This window comes from Prosopis cineraria, unplaced genomic scaffold, assembly GCF_029017545.1.
Source record: "Prosopis cineraria cultivar Desert tree isolate PC_DT_omini unplaced genomic scaffold, ASM2901754v1 PC13, whole genome shotgun sequence".
NCBI classification, from domain to species: domain Eukaryota; kingdom Viridiplantae; phylum Streptophyta; class Magnoliopsida; order Fabales; family Fabaceae; genus Prosopis; species Prosopis cineraria.
Genome location: NW_026555344.1, coordinates 17,205,867 through 17,212,048, shown reverse-complemented (window position 1 = coordinate 17,212,048; position 6,182 = coordinate 17,205,867). Strand labels below are relative to the sequence as shown.

Below are 6,182 nucleotides of genomic sequence, written 5' to 3'. Positions count from 1 at the left end.
GTTTTCCAATCTCATTTTTTTTTTTTTAACTCACGGTATATTCAGAGACTTGTCAAGAGTTCTCAATCATGGCCTTCGCAAATTGTATAATTATATCACCTGTTAGTATTAATAATCCCTCCAACTCATTTTATAAAGATAATTTATATCAAAATATAAGATAATTTGTAAAAAGTTAAGATTTCATTACTCATGATTTTTCCAACATTGCCCCAAATTATTTTACTCCTTAAATAAATTTTCCTCCCCAATCTTTTATCAATGAAGATTATTTTTAAAAGTTTATAGAAAATTAAAGATTGTAAGCTATATTTAATAAATTTTACCGGTATCTGTAATTATTTTTTTAAAAGTCTTATAAAATAGAGAAATTCTTGTATGAACCCAGTGCACTATGCTAGATGATTGTAAATATAAGTTTATTCTATCATTGATGATGATTGAGAGAGAAAAGACAAGAAAGAAAATTCAAAAAATGAAGTAATTAAAAATAATAAAATATATAATTTTATTTGATTCAATTAGTGCTAACATGTCATATTTTTATTGGATCGATCATAGATAATGTAGTGCACCAGGTTCGTGTAAAATGGGATGGAAGGAGTAATTTGTTAGTGTTAATCTATAAAATAATAATTGGTCAATTAAAAGACTTAGTAAAAAGGATTAAATATAATAATATATTATAAATTTTGTTGAACTTTCCTGCAATAGATAGGCTTGTCGGTCACGTAGGTAACTTTCCAAGACGCGTTGGATCCTTTGATTGACTTGTTGACATAATTTAGTAATATAAGAAAGAAGCCGAAGATGAGTCCAAAATCCCATCCTAAGCTTCTTTTTCATTCTCATATTCATTCCTTTGTGATGATGACGACGACCATCAGTGTCTCAATGTTCTCTCTTCTATCTTTCCTTTCTTATCATTTTATCACTCTCACTGCTCACCATCAGCAAGACTTGTTCGTCTATCATTGGTGTTACAATCACGTTGGTAACTACACAAACGCAAGTGTCTATGACACAAACCTCAAAAGCGTTCTTTCTAATCTCACTTCCGACCCAAAAATTGGCTATGGCTGTTACAGTTCCTCTCAAGGCCAAAACCCTAACAGAGTTAAAGCTCTTGGACTTTGTAGAGGAGATGTTAAGCCAGATCCTTGTCGTCGTTGCCTCCAAAATGCCACAATCCTTCTGCTAAAGCTATGTCCGATTCAGAAGGAGGCATATGTATACACTGACCACTGCATTTTACGGTACAGTAATAGTTCCTTGTCTGTGATAAACCAAGTGCAAGATTTTTCAATCTTCAAGTGTAATCGAGATAATGCAACAGACAGTTATAAGTACAGTGAAGTGCTTAGTGGTCTAATGCGAAGGCTGAAAAGCAAAGCCGCCGCCGGAGATAGTCGGGGCCTTAAGTTTGCAGCGGAGACAGCCACGGAGTTGTTTCAAACTGTATATGGTGTTGCTCAGTGCATGCCAGATTTGTCTGAGCAAGATTGTGAGGACTGTTTGGAGAAGGCGATCTCATGCATACCGAGGTTTTGTAACAACAGGATTGGTGGTAGGATTATCAAACTGAATTGCAATATTAGATTTGAGAATTATCGATTCTATGATATTGCGGATGTCAATTCATTGTCTTCACCTCCTCCACTTTCTAACACATCTTCCTCTCAAGGTATACTTCTGATCTTTCATGTAAAAAATACTTTTCATATGCATTTTAAAAATATCCTAGGATCCATTATGCATGAGAATCTATATATGTTCATTTAATGCTAATTAATTAAGTAAAACTTGTAATCTACTCTCCCCAGACTAAAAACCAAAAAATAGGGCATCTTCTAGAACTTTTATTTGATTCAAAATATAGGGCACACAAGTAATTTTTATAATTGGTTTGTATAAAAATATTAAATATAATATAACTAAAAAATTGTGTACATGAATTTTCTTACGAATTTCCCCCCTTCCCCTGTCATCATTTGGACCGGTCCCTACATTTGACTTATTGGTAGTAATTTTGTCATGATGCCAACCTACATGCTAAATTTTTTCGTTAATTTTAATGTAGCACTGTATAATTGATTATCCCACTTAGAAATCAATTGTAAGTATAAATTAAGGTAAAAGAGCAAAGTGGCTCATAAATTAGAGTTTCAGAAAGTGTCTAGTATCCTAAACTTTTTAGATGAAATGTTTTTCTTCAACTTTTGAAAACAATATAATCTAACATCCACTATTAAGAAAAATTAACTTTAACTAATAGTTAACCAGAAAAGGACATAAAAGGACCAAAAAACAAAGACCAACAAAATTTTCTTGGTTCTTTTTTATATCTTTTTAGATCTTTATTTGTAATTTTTTGGTCATTTATTGTAATTTTTGATCCTTTTCTTTAATTTTTAGGGTCTTTTTGTGGTCAATTAAACACTTAAAATTAAATTATTTTAATGATAGAGATTAAATTACACCTTTTTCAAAAATTAAAGGGAACCTTATACTAAAAATAAGTTTAGGATTCTAAACACTCTTATACTTATAGTTTATAAGCCAATTTTGCTTAATTACCCTGTAAATTAATATATGAGTCATGATTATTCACCAAAAGCTATGTCTTCCCTTCCCCGCGTTCAGTTTCGGTTGACTTTTTTTTTATATGTTTTAAAATTAAAATTTATAATAATTATAAAAATTAATAAATTTATTCATCACCTATTTAGACAGTATAAATTTATTCTGAATAATTTAATTAAAATTGAATATTTTTATGATTTTTATAAATTGACTATTCACTATGGACAGTCTAAATTTAATATAAATTTTTTTGGTCAATAAATATTAAAAATAAAGACAATCCACTAACTAGTACTCTCAAAAAAATATTTTTTAATAAAATTACAAATAAAAAAAATTAAATATGAACTGTTCAAAGTAAACCTAAATTGTTAATTCATAAAAGTTATAAAAAATTTTAATATTAAATTTGAACCATCCAATTTAAATTTAAACTGTCCAAATTGATTATAAACAATGATAAAACAAATTTATTAAAAAATTTTATAATTATTTATAAATTTCATTTTAATAAATATAAAAAAATAAATATTTAAATCTGGACCATTGAAATTAAATTTTGATGGTCCAAATCTTATTAGGAGCGATGAGCACCATGATTCTCATCCAACTGAGGAGCAATTAAACGAAGGCATATCTTCCCTATAGAATATGCTCCTCTTTCTAACGAAATGAGATTAAATTAATAAATGAATTCTTTTTTGGCCAAACAATCAATTGTTAAGCTATAGGAATATATATGTTCAGCGGCTTCTGATCTTTTGAAGGGAATCAAAACACATCAAGAACAGTAATTATCGTGGCTGGGTCTGTTGGTGCTTTTATGACGATTCTTATTTTGATTCTGGTCTGGATCTTCATCTATTCTGTGGCTCGGAAGTCGAAGAGAACCATTGAAAGTAAGTCGAAATACTGTTTTCATAATAAACAATGTTCTTTGAACATTGTTAACTTTGGGTGTAAAAACTTGGGCATTTGCCCCGTATTTTACCAAAAAAAAAAACTTTGGGTGTAAAAAAAAATATTGTTAATTTTAATATTATGATGATGAATAAAAAAGGTTCGGGTACATATTATATACCAATCAAGTGTTTAATATAATACTAGATATATAACAAGTTTTGCAATTCGTTTTTTTCTCCCCACGATTTAATTAAACATCTTAGTTTTAAAACGTTTTAGAAAATTCTTAACTCTTAAATTCTTTTTTGGTAGAAAAATCTCTAATTTAGTCTTTATATATATATATATATATATGAATTTTCTTGTTAGCACAATTTAAAGATGACACGTTTGGAATTGAAGGCGATAATGGTCCCTGATGAATGACTGATAAACTCACAGCACTGAAAGCGATTGAAAGGTCCGATGACTCAATTTTTTTCCCCAACAAGTTTTGATTTTATAAAAAAAAATTATGATTTATGTTAATGATTTTTTTGTGGGGGGGGGGGATGAACACCTGAAGATTTTAAAATTAAAACAAGTTTCCAACAAAACAAAACCAAGAAAAATTGTAGACATGTTTCATCTCATTAGAAGTCATCTTTTGTTTTTTTCCTCAGTTGATCAACCTGGAGTAAAGGATGATGATGAAATTAAACCAATCGAGACACTGCAGTTCAATTTTAACACCATCAACTCGCTACAGATAATTTCTCAATTGCAAACAAGCTTGGACAAGGAGGGTTTGGATCAGTATATAAGGTACAATAGCATTATTGTTATGCTGGGATAAATATCACAACTCAATGTCAAAATGTATTATGCGGTTTGGTATTAATTAAATAATTACACACCCCAACTCTAATAAGTGTAGGGTAGACTTCCAAATGGAGAAGACATTGCTGTCAAAAGGTTATCCATGGATTCTGAGCAAGGAGATTCAGAATTTAAGAACGAAGTGCTCTTGGTGGCTAAACTCCAACATCGCAATTTAGTGAGATTGCTTGGTTTCTCCTTCGAAAAAAAAGAAAGGCTATTGATCTATGAGTTTCTTCCCAATAAAAGTCTTGATTACCTATTGTTTGGTAAGTTATAGGTTGTTTTCCTTGATTTGGATGGTGCTTATATTCTTCCATTTGTATTTTATGAAAGTCAAAAGCAAATTCTAGTCATAGTTTCAATGGATCATAGCCTTCAATAGGTAAGGATATATTGCAGATTCAAACCAACGTGTTCATTTGAATTGGGTAATGCGCTACAAAATCATAGGAGGTATTGCTCGTGGCCTTCTTTACCTTCATGAAGATTCAAGATTACGTATTATTCATCGAGATCTCAAAGCAAGTAATATAATTTTGGATGAAGAATTAAATCCCAAAATATCAGATTTTGGTATGGCAAGACTATTTGTTATTGACGAAACTGAAAGGAATACTAGCAAGATTGTTGGAACTTAGTAAGTATTACTGGCTAGCCTTATTATCAATTACAATACTTAGTCACAAGTAACACATCTAATTAACCTTATTTATCTTGACATTTAGTGGATACATGTCCCCAGAATATGCAATGTATGGCCAATTCTCTGTCAGATCAGATGTTTTTAGTTTTGGTGTATTGGTTCTAGAGATTTTAAGTGGCAAAAGAAACTGCAGTGTCTTCGATGAAGACAACATCATCCATGATCTATTAAGCTTTGTAAGTCCTTGCCTCACTCCACACAAGCACACATGTATTATTGTCATCTTTCAAAAGTATGTATAATTACATATAAGATGATATTATCATGGCTGGCTAACATGTAGCTGTACAAGTAGATTGGGACTAATATATTGTTTTTCATTGATGAGGAACTTCTTGCAGGCATGGACAAATTGGAGGGAAGGAACGGCTTTCAATATAATAGATCCTTTATTAAACAATGGTTCAAGAAATGAAATAATGAGAAGCGTCCATATTGGGTTATTGTGCGTTCAAGAAAATGTTGCTGAAAGGCCAACCATGGCTTCAGTTATACTTATGCTGAATAGCTACTCTTCCTCTCTCCCTTTTCCTTCCAGACCTCCTCTTTTAACGAATAATAGTTGTTCAACCGAGATACCTTTCAAGATGTACAGCTTAGGGACAACAAGATCATCAGGTGAACCGGGAAGTAAGAATCAATAACCCTTTGTTTGGATGGAGAGAAAATTAAGAAGAAAGGAAAACAAGCAGTGGAAACTCTTAAAAGTAGTAAAAAAAATTACTATTTTCGGAATTTTTTCCTTCTTAGTTTTCTCTCCTTTCCATTTTTTTTTTTCACACTTTTCTCTCCATTCAAACCAAGTCTAAATGAGGCCTCAGATTACTGAATTATATCCACGTTAGACTTTGGTCTTACAGTTGAAACTCAAAAGCACTAATTTTAACCTGCAGTTCACTAAACTGAACAAAAGTTCAGCCGTTTGTATGAATACTAGCTAATTAATGTCAATATCAATTGTGTGTTTGTTTTGGCTTTTAGGCCACAAAAGAAGTTGATTTCTCTATACAATTCACAAGATTTTGTATTTGACTATGAATAAATTAGATTTCCTACCGTGGTTTCCAGTTATTGTTTCTCTCCTTGTGATATTGATCCCAAAAATCTCGTTTGGACATGTATTGATGCTTGT

The 6,182-nt window shown here is 31.0% G+C and overlaps 1 pseudogene; it reads left to right on the top strand.

Annotated features, from left to right (window-relative positions):
* The first annotated feature begins 870 nt into the window (after nucleotides 1–870).
* Nucleotides 871–5,694, top strand: LOC129289930 (cysteine-rich receptor-like protein kinase 15; annotated as a pseudogene).
* Nucleotides 5,695–6,182: the final 488 nt, after the last annotated feature.